This window comes from Eurytemora carolleeae, unplaced genomic scaffold (assembly GCF_000591075.1).
Source record: "Eurytemora carolleeae unplaced genomic scaffold, Eaff_2.0 scaffold232, whole genome shotgun sequence".
Lineage (NCBI taxonomy): Eukaryota > Metazoa > Arthropoda > Copepoda > Calanoida > Temoridae > Eurytemora > Eurytemora carolleeae.
Window position 1 is genome coordinate 225,518 of NW_019397021.1, and position 15,950 is coordinate 241,467.

The 15,950-nt window shown below is 32.1% G+C and overlaps 1 protein-coding gene across 1 annotated transcript in view; it reads left to right on the forward strand.

The window, feature by feature from the left end:
* Window positions 1-212: 212 nt before the first annotated feature.
* Window positions 213-15,950, forward strand: part of LOC111711186 (homeotic protein antennapedia) — a 25,924-nt gene continuing 10,186 nt past the window's right edge. The window contains exon 1 of the mRNA XM_023485468.1: window positions 213-556. The gene's annotated coding sequence lies outside the window, so the exon portion shown is untranslated. The remainder of the gene's footprint in view (window positions 557-15,950) is intronic.

Below are 15,950 nucleotides of genomic sequence, written 5' to 3' on the forward strand. Positions count from 1 at the left end.
GGAAAACATTTCCCCAATATCTCATCTCTCGTCTCCCATTGGACAAACTTTATCATACTGGACCGACGTTTCTGCCCTGTGTGCCCGGACCACCCGGAGGGGAGTTACAGCCTACATGGGTGTCGGTTCGGTACAAAGTTGTCCGGGACGGGTCAGGCCCACTTGAGAGAGGCAAATATACTCTAGCGCAATAATATTGCTAGCAACCTTAGTTCTGCGTTCAGACCAATCTTTTATGGCCTGATGAGATATTCTAGGTAGCTCTTCCTTCCCGACCATCATCCAAACCACCAACTTTCCCAGTCAAATCTACGAAAAAATCCACGAAATCGGACGAAAATCCAGGGAAAAGTTCGACGGTAATTCATGAATTCCGGCCAGACTGGAGAAAACATATGTGAACAAAATTCTCGAATACCGTTCTGGACAATTTGAAGTTTTACTCCGGAAGCCTATAGAACCCCATCTCCTCTCTAGGTACCTAGATAACCTGTGAAACCATTAGTTAGTGATTCTACCCATAGACATACTTCCCCAACACCTCGCCAATCGAAAGGTAGGAAAAGAACCCCCTTATCTAGAGGAAATATTAATCATTGGGGGTCTGGTGTTTTCTGTGGGGGAAATGTTGCAAATATATCGTAAAATTGAGAAGAAAACGAGGGGGCTAAATGGGCGGTGTTACATTACTATTTTTATGCGTTTATCTCAAATTCTTGAAATATTTCTTAATTTCTCAGTTTCCCGTTTTCAATAATTATGTGTATGTATATATACTGCTTAATTTATGAGTGGTTAGGTTTAAACAGTGTTATACCTTTATAATAATAATAGTTTTTCATTTGCTGTAGTAAAACCTCTTTTAAAAAATTTTTCTTGCCTCAACAATTGTCAATTTAAAATTTAAAGAAGGCCGTGTTAAAATGTATCTAGGTTTATAATTAAAATCAGTAATGGAAAGAACATATTTTCTTGAATTACGCTGCAAAGACATGATAAAAGTAACTGATGTTTAATTAAACATTAAATTATCGTGCTTTTCGTAAATCCCTCAAACAATGCTAAGATTTTCTAAGGTGGTGTTTGTTTTGAATTTTTTACTTAAAATCTTAATTGATTGCAGAAAACCCCATAGCTAATATGATCAGGATTTTGCTGCTAATAAATGCTTTTTAACTATAGAAACAAGTGCGTTAAAGATCTAAAGTGTAATATGAAATGTCCAGGGCTACAAAAAGTAAACGTAAAACTTAATGCCACGTCGGGAGACACTTTAAAATCAACCCGGTCTTCAGAATTGGAACATAATTTTCATGGCTACATTTCCTTATATTTCAAATGGCATATTATATAGTTTTAGCAGATTAGTCAGTATATATTTAATACATAAACCTAGCAGATTAGTCAGTATATATTTAATACATAAACCTAGCAGATTAGTCAGTATATATTTAATACATAAACCTAGCAGATTAATAATTCTAGCAGATTGGGCAGTTTATTTATATATAAAAAACTAGCATATTAGGCAGTATATTTATATATATTATTCTAGCAGATTAGACAGTTTATTTATATATAGTTCTAGCAGATTAGGCAGCTTATTTATGCATATTATTCTAGCAGATTAGGTAGTATATTTATATATAAAAAACTAGCATATTATGCTGTATATTTATATACGAAATTCTAGCAGATTAGGCAGTATATTTATAAGTACTATTCTAGCAGATTAGGCAGAATATTTACATATAATTCTAGCAGATTAGGCAGTATATTTATATATAGTTCTAGCAGATTAGGCAGTATATTTATATATAAAAACCTAGCAGATTAGGCAGTATATTTATATATATTATTCTAGCAGATTAGGCAGTATATTTATATATATTATTCCAGCAGATTAGGCAGTATATCTATATATATTATTCCAGCAGATTAGGCAGTATATTTACATATAATTCTAGCAGATTAGGCAATTTATTCATATATATAAACCTAGCAGATTAGGCAGTATATCTATATATATTATTCTAGCAGATTAGGCAGTATATTTATATATATTATTCTAGCAGATTAGGCAGTATATTTATATATATTATTCTAGCAGATTAGGCAGTATATTTATATATATTATTCTCGCAGATTAGGCAGTATATTTATATATATTATTCTAGGAGATTAGGCAGTATATTTATATATATTATTCTAGCAGATTAGGCAGTATATTTATATCTATTATTCTAGCAGATTAGGCAGTATATTTATGTAAATTATTGTAGCAGATTAGGCAGTTTTTTTATATATAAAAACCTAGCAGATTAGGCAGTATATTTATATATATTATTCTAGCAGATTAGGCAGTTTATTTGTATATAAAAGTTAGATAGTTTATTTATATATAAAATTCTAACAGATTAGGCAGTTTATTTATGTATATAATTTTTGAAGATTAGGCAGTATATTTGTAAATATAAAATTCTAGTAGATTAGGCAGTATATTTTATAAAAAATTCTAGCAGATTAGGCAGTTTAATCATAAATTATTATATTCTAATAACTATGTTTAACGATAATCCATGGCTAATGTGAAATAAACAAATTTTATAGAATTATAATATATTTTTTCAGCAGATTTGATTTGTTTAATACATACAAATACATACCTATTATAGTCCAGGTAAAAGCAAGTGATAAAAAAAACAAGTTTTAAAATCAACAATTTAGCCTTTTTCCCTCTCGGCTGTAAAATAAAAAATAGGAGTTACAAGGGCGCAATTTTGTACCAGTAATTCTTCAATAAATAAATTTCTCCCTTTTACTGAGTTGGGCACTCCAGGGACTCCAGGGACTCCAGGGACTCCTGGGACTCCAGGCCAAATAAAAATCTTGCATTTTTTAACCGAAAACATTATTTTTAATTGCTTAATGATAGATAAATATAGTTCTCTTTAAATCAGTTGTACAAAAATTGCAATCAATCCTATATTTCATATGCAATTTTTAAATAATTGAAATTGAAATTTTCAATTCAAAATGGTGCAAAGGTTCTGACCCAAGATGAATGAGACATCCTTGCAAGTTGCACTTCTAGCTTATTCAATACAATTGATTTTTTTCAAGTTGTGGTTTAATGTAATAGTAACTTGCACATTTATACTTGAACTTGACATGCTATACATTGAGCTGGTTCCCTTTAAGAGTGCCATAATTGATTGATAGTAGTAGTGCCTTTAAACCTTTCTCTGAGAAACAATGAAATAGATTTATTTAAAATGAACATTAAGAGCTAAAAATACGATTTTTTATGACAAATCTTTAAAGATAATGTTTAATATTCAGTTATGGATAAGAATAAAATCTTTGATAATCTGGACTGAGATTGGAAAATTTTTGTGGAGTATTGTCAATCTTAAACGCTGGATCTCGATATCCAATGTGGGCCCTTTTAATCTAAGGATAAATGATCAAATGAATATTAATCCGTAAATCTGCTTAAAGGGACTGTAAAGGAAAAATGAAAGGGGATATATGCTAAAACCTGAGAATCTGGGGAGTTGAACGATACCTATAAGACATCTATCGAATGTTCCTGACTCGAGAAATTGACGTAAAACTGTGTAAAAAAAACAAAACGTGTATATGTAAGATGTACGTCTGTATCACGTGACCAGAACTCCCTCCAATTGCAGTGAAGTATATGGGTCACGTGATAATAATACTGCACTGCCATTGGTTGGATTTCTGTTGACTTGATCCGGACGTATAAAAAATATTATCAATTATATGTATTAAACATGAAAAATTACTAATTTCAAATAATAAAAGGAGCAAGTCTGAGTTTTTCAGGCTCCTCTGGGATATTTTCGTTTGTGTATTTGTTGAATATGATCTGTTTAAGTCTACGAATCTTATACGAAATCTTACACAATACACATATACTTTTTGGTATAATTTTGACACAGTTTCATATCAATTTCTCTAGACAGAAACATCAGATAGCACTCTCGATCAACTCCTGAGATTCTCGGTTTCATCCTTCTTTCATTTTTCCTTTACAGTCCCTTTAAGTTAAGAGATCAATGCTTGATTTCAAGATTCACAAAAGTTCTTAATTCTGATAATATAAAAGAAAATGATATATTTTATTATATTTGCTAAAATTGTTTACTTCATCAGAAGTAAATAAAAAAATGTTAATTAAGAAACTTCTATCTATATATAAATTTGGCTTGTCTGTCTGTTTGTCTGTCTGTTTGTTTGTATCCAATAAACGTCAAAACGGCTGAACCGATCGGGCCCAAAATTTTTGTGGGACCTCATGGAGCCCCAGGGAAGGTTTATGAATGATCAAAATTTCAAATATTTGTCTCCATCAAAATTCGATCTTCATTAAATTTTTGAAAATTTTGAAAATCCACGAAATTTTTTGTGAAAATCCGCGAATTATTTTTGTTTTGTTTTACGATTTACACAAAGAGAACATGTTCACAATTAATTTAGAAGATGGGCGCGAAGCGCCCTCTAAGGCTAGTTTGGAATACTATTTGATCTTTAAATTTAAGCTTTTAAACGTGTCAAAATATTGTTCTCCTTAAGTTTGGTATTATTACATGATTAATTTTCGAGGCTAATTGATCTTATTCAAGTCAAAACTTTGCAACGCGTAAAAAAACATCTAAAGCATCTAATTTTGAGAAGCTTTTTAAAGCTAAAAAACTAAAAACATTTTTCAATACTTAGGAACAGGTCAAAAACCATCCCCGTTGCTCATTAAACGAGAGACATTTCCACTTCCCAGTGTTCCCAATGTTTTAACCTTTGACTAATCATCGAGATTCCACTCTTTGAAGGTCACTTACACATTAGGCTGACCGTCCCTTTAACAACTTAAACATTACGCTGACCGTCCCTTTAACAACTTAAACATTACGCTGACCGTCCCTTTAACAACTTAAACATTACGCTGACCGTCCCTTTAACAACTTAAACATTACGCTGACCGTCCCTTTAACAACTTAAACATTACGCTGACCGTCCCTTTAACAACTTAAACATTACGCTGATCATCCCTTTAACAACTCAATCCAATTTAAAAGTGTGATCCGAGCCGGTACAACATGTACTGTATGCATATGCATTCAGTCGTACTGTCCAGTCTGGACTACCTCTGTAGAATCGACCCAGCAAGTGTTGTGCAACAAATGTAGCCTGAGCTGAAAACTTTAGAATGGGATATCCTTAATCCCGATCGGTTAATCAATCTGGGATTGATAACAAGAGAATATCAAGCATTATTTAATCTCGAAATTAAGAAAAAGAGTGGATCAAGCCTTAATCTCAATATCTAACATTCAAAAGTTCACAGCTCTGGCAAGATTTTTGGCTAATTGATTTACACTAAGTTTAGAATTTAGCTTAAGGAATTTCATCAGATAGTTTAGTTTAGTTTTTGTGGGTTAAATATTCTAGATGTTTTCTTGTGCTTTGTAAACAACAACATTGGTCTGCTACATTTCAGGATAAAACGTCTTAGAAAAATTCGCTGCAGTTCCCCTCCCCACCTCCAACCTTTTTTAGTTCAGTTTTATCTTTCCCTTGGCTGTAATTTCGTAAGTCTGATTTTAGACTTCTATATTTCTGATAAATTCGTTTTTTTCTTTTCTTTTCTTTTTTATTGCGATAATCTTTTTTTGCAATTGTGCATTGTATACTCCGGTATGTCGAGTCCATTAGCGCCTGATCCAATCAGTGTTCAGTCTTGTGTTTGTTGTCTATTCTGAACCAATTAGAAATAGTATGGCGTTAACAAATATCTTTCTATCTATCTCAATATCCAATTAGAGTTATGAATCCTTCAATCAGCACTATCAGTAAATGGTAATATTTACTTCTACTGAAACTATGTCGTCACATTTGTAAACAAAAGCAAATTTTAAGAAAAGATATCAGACGTATACATGTAAAAAAAGTTATGCTTGTTTTCAGAAAAAAGATCAGCAGTGATAAAAGATATTACATATGCAAAAGTAGTTTTTTTACATGTTTAACTGAAAAATCAGATTTTAAAAATAATCAAATGTTACAAAAATCCATTTAAAACAGTTAAATTTTACCGGATTAACTAAATTTTTACACTTAATTACAGATTAATTTGGAATTAAAGATAGATTTTTAAATAATCTTGTCTTTTGATAGTTTGTTTAGAAATTTTGTAGAAATCAAAGATAACCCCGAATACAATGTTTTCGTAAATTGAATCGTGCGTGCGGGATGATACAAAACGACAAAATAACAAAGTTTCTAGAAGAAATTGGTAGTTAATTTTATTAATAAAATATCCTTGAGTTTATCGTATTATATAAAATACTAGCTCGGGTACCCAGCTTTGTCTGCCAAAAAAACTTTATCTGTAAAAGTCAACCTATAATTTTGAAACTAAACTAACAGCATTCATTGAGTCTACCGTTTTTTCCAAAAAAAAAAACGAGGAAAATCGGTCAGTCAAGGAGTTCCTGATCTATGTTTAGACATCCAAACAAACAGACAAACAAATTTAACTTATTTATATATGTGGAGATAAGTGTTTCAGAACACTTAGATTATTCAGGGTGTTTCAGAACACTTAGATTATTCAGAGTGTTTCAGAACACTTAGATCATTCAGAATGCTTCAGAACACTCAGATTATTCAGGGTGTTTCAGAACACTTAGAGTATTCAGGATGTTTTAGAACACTTAGATTATTCAAGGTGTTTTAGAACACTTAGATTATTCAAGATGTTTCAAACCACTTAGATTATTCAGGCTGTTTCGGAACACTTAGATTATTCAGGGTGTTTCAGAACACTTGGATTATTCAGGGTATTTCAGAACACTTAGATTATTCAGGATGTTTCAGAACACTTGGATTATTCAGGGTGTTTCAGAACACTTAGACTATTCAGGGTGGTTCAGAACATTTAGATTATTCAGGGTGTTTCAGAACACTTAGACTATTCAGGGTGGTTCAGAACACTTAGATTATTCAGGGTGTTTCAGAACACTTAGATTATTCAGGGTGTTCCTATCTCGAGAAATTGATATACAACTGTGTCAAATTTATACGAAAATTAATATATATACAATTTTGTATAAAAGTAGTGGGTTTAAAAAGACAGGAGGATCCCTCTAGAATGGATAATCCAGGAGGATCTCTCTAGAATGGATAATCCAGGAGGATCCCTCAAGAATGGATAATCCAGGAGGATTTTAAAGATTGAATTTGCACTCTTGCTAAACAATTATACACCGTAAGAACGTCTAATTTGTCTCCAATGAATTCTGAAAAATCTCTCTCCAATACTGCACTCTCAGCTCAACTACCCTGTCTAGCCGATCTCTCTCTTTAAGTGTGTAGGTGACCGTACATTATACAGTATGAGACACATCCCAGAGAACGGTGATTTTTGATCCCAATTTGATCTATTTTACATAATTTTTTCGTCTTTTCTCTTTCGTACATTTTTGTCGGCATATACGTTTTAAACAAAAAAGTAGAAATTGACAACTTTGTAGGTTCGGAGCATGTTGAATTATAGCTAGATGTAAACATAATCGAATTCATATAGAACAAACCAAATGCATCTCCAGGTTAGTCCGTGGTGATGACACAATACTCTTAATCAGTTTGACCATTCTTGTTTTTTTCGAAAAATCTAAAAAAATCTATAAATATACTGGGCCGGGGTGTAAATAAACAAAGTCACTTGCCTCAAACTCTTTTTTAATCCAGTTCCATTGAAACCTGTTAGTGTGTAAACCGTTGATGTTTCAAACTTCTACAATTGGATTTCGCAGAAGTTTGAATTATAACTGTGCTACAACATCAGGTTGCAAAGATATAAGCAATATTAAAAACAAAAATATAAAGCAATATTAAATACAAAAATATATTTTCATATGTGTGTTTAGTTCTTTTTGGTGTTGGAGGTTTTTAAAGAAAAATTACTTTTCGGAATTGTTAAACCATTTTAAATTTAGTTTCCCTTTAAACCAAAAAGTTTAAAGATTTCAAGACACAATTTCACCAGGTCTTTTTCTTTTATAAGTTATTCAAGCATTAACTTAAAAATTATAACGACTTTTCAAATTAGTTTGAAATACACTTGTTCATTCCTAGAATCACCATTTTCATAGAATATCAAGGAATGTACGTATGCATGATATAATATTGTACAGCTCGAAACAAAATATATTCAAGAAAAGTGTGGAACTTTCTTAATTTGAGAGTACATTTTTGTTCAAAAACTTTAATGCACACTGAACACTAAAACAGTAGTTAAAATGGTTATTTAAAAGTTTCTTTTTTGTTAAAAAGAAATGTTACATTTTTTAAAAACCCTTAACAATAAAAATTGTTGTCAATGTGGATACTATACTATTTGATCTATTTAAAAGAATAATTACTTCTAGCAATACAAACATCTGCTTTTAAGTTTCAATATCAAAAGAAATTAAAATGTAAAAAATGTCTTGTAACGCGACCAAATGTCCTATTAGGCAAGAAAATTTATATTTCTCTTATACGATAAAATGTCCCCTATAAACAGCTAATAAGTCACTGGAGGGGTAAAAATACTTTAGCTAATGCATAAACTGTCCTAATGATTAAACGAGAAAATGTCCCTTTATTAAAACGAAAAATCTACTTCAAGCCACGATAAACGGGTAAAGAATATCTCTATAAGAAGAGAAATTGTCCCTTCTAAACGAAAATTGTCCCTATTAGACGAAAACTATCCCTACTAGACAAAAACTGTCCCTGGTACACGAAAACTGTCCCTGTTAGACAAAAATTATCCCTATTAGACGAAAACTGTCCCTATAAGAAGAGAAATTGTCCCTACAAGACGAAAATTGTCCCTATTAGACGAAAATTGTCCCTTTTAGACGAACATTGTCCCTGTTAGACGAAAACTGTCCCTGTTAGACAAAAACTGTCCCCACTAAGCATAAATTGTCCCTTTTAGACAAAAACTGTCCCTACTAGACATAAACTGTCCCTTTTAGACAATAACTGTCCCTATTAGACGAAACCTGTCCTTGTTAGACGAAAACTGTCTCTATTAGACGAAAACTGTCTCTATTAGACAAAAACTGTCCCTGTTAGACGAGAAACCATCCCTGTTAGACAAAAATGTTGTTCTTCATTAGACGAGATTTTGTCCTAAAAGAAAGTGAAAATAACTCTTTCAAGCCGAAAAAAGATCTGTATAAGGGTATGAAATGTCTCTATATTACGATAAAATAGCCTAAACCTCTAGATGCTGTTTCCCCTAGCCTTGTGTCCACCCCTGCTTCTCTGTTTATGGTCTAAGATGATAAAAAGCTTAATAATATATTTCCTGTGTGGACTCTATGCTTAGATCTTTATCTTTATATTTTGAAGGGTTCCAGTAACGAGTACTTATTATTCATTCTAATGGTGTATAATGTGCCATTTTAGGTCATATCAGTTAGTAACTCTGTGCTCACACATACTTTTACAGTTCAACTTAGGTTTATACAGTACACAGTACATAGCACACACAGATAGCAAAAATAACACATAAACAATGAATATAAAGTTATAGATAGAGTACATAGTACAACACAGTGTAGCACGGTACACTTTCCAGAGTTCACAATAGACAGTAACACTGTACAATGTAAATATTTACAGTGTACACTTTAGACACCAAACTCTTGCTTATAAATTGGGACTCACTGTATGTAAAGGGCAGGGGAAGGACAAACTATTGTTCAATTAGCTTCCTTTCCTGTCAGGTCAGGTCACTACAGAATACAGAGAGAGATTTGAGAAGAATATATTAAACTGTGAAACAGTTTATACTTAATATTCACAGGTTTAGGACCGGAGTTCATTGGGAATATATTCTAGGAGTTAGGAGTACATTGGGAATATATTCCAGGGAGCCAGGAGTACATTGGGAATATATTCCAAGGAGCAAGGAGTACATTGGGAATATATTCCAGGGAGCCTGGAGTACATTGGGAATGTATTCTAGGAGTTAGGAGTACATTGGGAATATATTCTAAGAGTCAGGATTACATTGGGAATATATTCCAGGGAGCCAGGAGTACATTGGGAATATATTCCAGGAAGCCAGGAGTATATTGGGAATGTATTCTAGGAGTTAGGAGTACATTGGAAATATATTCTAGGAGTCAGGAGTATATTGGGAATATATTCTAGGAGTCAGGAGTACATTGGGAATATATTCTAGAAGTCAGGAGTACATAGGGAATATATTCTAGAAGTCAGGAGTACATTGGGAATATATTATAGAAGTCAGAGTCATGGGGAATATATTCTAGAAGTCAGGAGTACATTGGAGATATAAGGGATATATCATGTCGCTTCTGAAAGGGATGTTATTTAAACGTTTATTATTGTTTTCATAATTTAACTCTGATTGACTCATGGAAAAATGATTGACTCGCATGTTTTAAAACGATTATTTCAATGTTTGATATTATACGTTTACTTTTGTGTCTTACACAGGTAACACAGTGCATGGGACCCAAAGAACTGTGGAATAGGAAGGCGACATTTTTCGTTTAAACACTCTTATTAGTATTTGTTCTCTATTTACACCCTGTATGATAATGAATGTATTCTGCACTGTACACCCTGTATATATAATGTTGGATATTTAGCTGAATATTCTAATTTCTAGCGCCTGGAGCAACCCCCCCCCTCACCACCAGGGTAGGTATTTTCAAGGGTTTGAGCCTAAAAAGGGACTATGCCAGAATTTTTCAACTATGTGAGAAGAAAAATGTAGTTTTTTCCATCCCATTAAATTTATTAATGTTGCTCGGTTCGAATATTATGAGAGAGGGTTAAAAACTAGTTTGAGAATCCACTGCTAATCCTTGTTTTAACTTTGCACCTTGCAAAAAATTTGTGTCTTAAGATAACAAATCATCGAAAAAAGTATCAAACAGAATGAAAAGTATCTCACCAGAGTGAAATACGTTCGTTTTCTTCAATTTGAATTGAACCGTGGTTTGGTCCTAATTCAACAACCTCCAAATTTACTGAGCTGACAGTTTTCCTTTTTTATTTAAAACGCATCCAACGACAATAAATTGTAAAACAAAAGAAACTAAAGAATTATGTTTAATCGGTCAAATTGGGATCGAAAGTCTAAGCTTGATGAAAAACAGGCCAAAAACTGTTAATTCCGAAGCCTGTTGGCGTAAGTGCAGAAATGCAGAAATGTTGGCAAAAGTTCAATATGATTTGTTTAACGTTAGATATGTTACTGAAATTATTATTATTAGTATTATTATAATTATTTACCGTTTATATCTACATAATACTAACCAACTTAATTTAAATACAAGGCTTGAAAGGTTTGAGGAATAAGAAAAAATGCGCATATTTGTACAGAATACACAGATATATAGATCCATGTTGCTTTGAAAATCCTGCATCAATTTTCTAATAATTTTTAAGAGAGGAATGGTGGACAAGCAGGGGGAGTCTATGGTTGCCAGCTATAGGTATCCAATTCGGGCTTACAGATGTTGTTAGGAAGCAATGAGTGTGATGTTTCCTATCAGTATGGCACCCGGGCCTCATTCCATTTTATCAGAAGAATTCCTGCACTCTATATTCTCAGGCCTAAGAAGCCCATAGGCAGCTGGAATCTTGTCAACCCTCTTCTCAGTATGAATGAAGCGTGGATGGATGAATGTGCTGCCAGATTACAACCCCTGGTAGATCAATATAAACCCAAGGAACCCTTTATGTTAGCTTTATGACTCTAAATGGTCTTTTTATGTTAGTTGAACTTGAGGACTGATTTACAATGTAATTAAAGTGTACTGCACACACTGCAGTACATCAATACAATCAATGTTTACATTATGCACATTTTAAAAATATTTCTAAAATTCTTACTTTGGGTTTTGTTAAAAAGTCTTTAAAGATTTAAAAGGTTAAACAGGGCAAGGCACGTTTCAAATTTTCTGGCATATTAATTGTATATAAATTGTACACAATGTTCAGTGTACAGTGTACACATGGTAGCAGAGCCCAAAACTTAAGACATGGTATCGTTATGAAAACCAGTTTTGAAACCCGGGTTTCACGAATGGGGTTAGGCATTTTTGTTAATAAATGTTATTTTATTTGTTTTCTTCATATTCTCGATTTTTTTCTAATCTCTTTAAACAAAATCTACCAAAGGTAGACCCCAAAAGGAAATTCGGGAGTTTCGTTCAACAATACTCTTTTAAATTTCGGACTCAGTGTACACTGACTGTTCAATGTACACTGACTGTACAGTTTACATCGATGTTTGCAGGATTTACATTTGGAGAAAATAAAATAAAATTGGAATAAGACTAGTATCTAGTGTACAACGTATATAAATATGATAATCAATGCAGTATAGACATGTATCCTGTACAGGCTGTACAGGCCGTCCTGTACAAAGTAATTAAATATGCAAGCCCCCCCTCCCCNAGAAACCCCAGCACTAAAAAATCCAATTTTTGTAGATAATAATAATAATAGAATTCACAAATAAAACTTTGATGTCACTCCTCCACCCTAGACTAATCAGAACACGATATGTTTCTTCGAGTTTAATTCATACGCATTTCGGTCTATAATTAAATAATTACTTTTCGTTTAAAACGCGCCCGCCAACAAAAAAATATGAATTAGAGATAAAACGAAAAGTTTGATTATAATGGGTCAGATTGTGATCTAAAAACACAGCTTGCTGGGAAACGGATCTAACTGCTTAGTCTGCATGCTCCAGTCTTTCATAGTTTTAATTCTATAGAATATGTGTTCCCTGCGTCAATTCAGAAATATTAATTCATTCATGTATTTTAGTTTTAAACAAAAAACAACAGATTAATTCATATCAGAATATCAGAATATCAGAATATCATAATATCAGAATATCAAAATATCAGAATATCAGAATATCAGAATATCAGAATATCAGAACATCAGAATATCAGAATAACATAATATCAGAATATCAAAATATCAAAATATCAGAATATCAGAATATCAGAATATCAGAATATCAGAATATCAGAATATCAGAATATCAGAATATCAAAATATCAGAATATCAGAATATCAGAATTTCAGAATATCAGAATATCAGAATATCAGAATATCTGAATATCAGAATATCAGAATATCAGAATTTCAGAATATCAGAACATCAGGACATCAGAATATCAGATTGTTTTCTGGCAGATATTTTGCTCAAAGTAATGTATTGAGAATTTCTTATTAAGAAGTCACTGTTGAAGAGCCTGTAGTCGTTATTTCAATTTATAAAGTGGCATGTCCGATTTACAACAGTACCTTTAAAAGCATTGTCTGGTCAAGAACGAATGAGATATCCACGTTTAACTCTTTAATAAAATACTATTTTCATTCATGGTTTCTGTACTGAAGAGAGTTGCGCAAATCCTCTGCTGATACTATTTAAAATTCTCAGAATTAACGTTTAACATTATCTATCAGATAAAGGTTAAAAAAGCACCTGTGTTAATCGGAGAGTACTTTAAACGGAAGTTCATTTGAAATAACAACGTCGCTCATTTAGGATTCACAAAATGTTCACATACACATCGTTCTATACTTTACATTGTGGAGTTTAAATACAGGTAGTCCTAATACAGGTAGTTTGAATACAGTCCTAAAAAAGGAAGTTTAAATACAGGTAGTCCTAATAAAGATAGTTAAAATACAGGTAGTCCTAATAAAGATAGTTAAAATACAGGTAGTCCTAATAAAGATAGTTAAAATACAGGTAGTCCTAATAAAGATAGTTAAAATACAGGTAGTCTTAATAAAGATAGTTTAAATACAGGTAGTCCTAATAAAGATAGTTAAAATACAGGTAGTCTTAATAAAGATAGTTTAAATACAGGTAGTCCTAATAAAGGTAGTTAAAATACAGGTAGTCCTAATAAAGATAGTTAAAATACAGGTAGTCTTAATAAAGATAGTTTAAATACAGGTAGTCCTGATACAGGTAGTTCTAATACGGGTAGTCCTAATAAAGGAAGTTTAAATACAGGTAGTCCTAATAAAGGTAGTTTAAATACAGGTAGTCCTAATGAAGGAAGTTTAAATACGGGTAGTCCTAATAAAGGTGGTTTAAATACAGGTAGTCCTAATACAGGTAGTTCTAAAACGGGTAGTCCTAATAAAGATAGTTTAATTACAGTCCTAATAAAGGAAGTTTAAATACAGGTATAGTCCTAATAAAGGAAGTTTAAATACAGGTAGTCCTAATAGAGGAAGTTTAAATACAGGTAGTCCTAATAAGGGTAGTTTAAAAACTGGTAGTCCTAATAAAGGTAGTTCAAAACAAGTAGTCCTAGTAAAGGTAGTTAAAATATAGGTAGTCCTAATAAAGTTAGTTTAAATACAGGTAGTCCTAATAAGGGTAGTTTGAATACTGGTAGTCCTAATAAAGATAGTTCAAAACAAGTAGTCCTAGTGAAGGTAGTTTAAATACAGGTAGTCCTAATAAGGGTAGTTTAAATAATGGTAGTCCTAATAAAGGTAGTTCAAAACAAGTAGTGCTAGTGAAGGTAGTTAAAATATAGGTAGTCCTAATAAAGGTAGTTTAAATACAGGTAGTCCTAATAAGGGTAGTTTAAATACTGGTAGTCCTAATAAAGGTAGTTTAAATACAGGGAGTCTTAATAAGGGTAGTTTAAATACTGGTATTCCTAATAAAAAGGTAGTTCAAAACAAGTAGTCCTAGTAAAGGTAGTTAAAATATAGGTAGTCCTAATAAAGGTAGTTTAAATACAGGTAGTCCTAATAAGGGTAGTTTAGATACAGGTAGTCCTAATTCAGGGAGTTCAAATACAGGTATTAGTCATAATAAAGGTAGTCCAAATACAGGTAGTCTTAATAAAGGTAGTTTTAATACAGGTAGTCCTAATACAGGTAGTTCAAATACAGTTAGCCCTAACAAAAAAACATTTGTCCCAAAAAAACATTAGTACATTAGAACAAAAATAAAGTTGTTTGCTAACAAAGATTAAAATTGGTCAACTCAAAACTAGCAATCAAAGTAATGTTGATCGGATTCAGATCCCTGTACACAGAAATATATATCTTTACGATATTTCGCCTTCATAGAGCCTCAGCTTAATCATACTCTTGGTAAAAGAAAAATAACGATGATAGGTTCCGTTAAATAAGAATTCTTTTTAATTCACGGTTTTGTGCGCTTATATTGACTTCAGTTTGCGCGCTTATATTGACTTTTACACATTTTCATTTTCAACCAATTAGATTGCTTGCTAAAATGTAGAGGTGCAAATTATTATCAAAGATTTAAAAAAAATATTATCAACAGCAAATAAGCTCTTCTAATGAAACCGTCAATAAAGCAATATTAAAGTTTAAAGATTGTTTCCATTTTATTAATTATTAAACCTTTTTACTACTAACAATTATTTTTACGAGTGTAAATTTTTTTTAGCAATACTAACACAAAATTTGGAGGATCAGAATAAACATAGAAGTACAAATTATCAATTACAATAATTAGTTGAACCTGCACTCCCCCACACCCCGTTAACTAATCCTTTATACCCCTAATGCCCCTAAATGTGGGCCAAATGTACCCCTAATGGGTGTGTACATATTTTCATGAATCTGTTGAAATAGTTATATGTAGACAACATCTACTGATTTATAGCTTCAAGTCTAGGCATCTGATCTACTCCCTTCAATTCATAGAGTGTATACATATACAGAGCTATATTCTACTACAATTCATAAGAGTGTATACATATACAGAGCTATATTCTACTACACTAAAGTTCATAGAGTGTATACATATACAGAGCTATATTCTACTACAGCTCATAAGAGTGTATACATATACAGAGCTATTT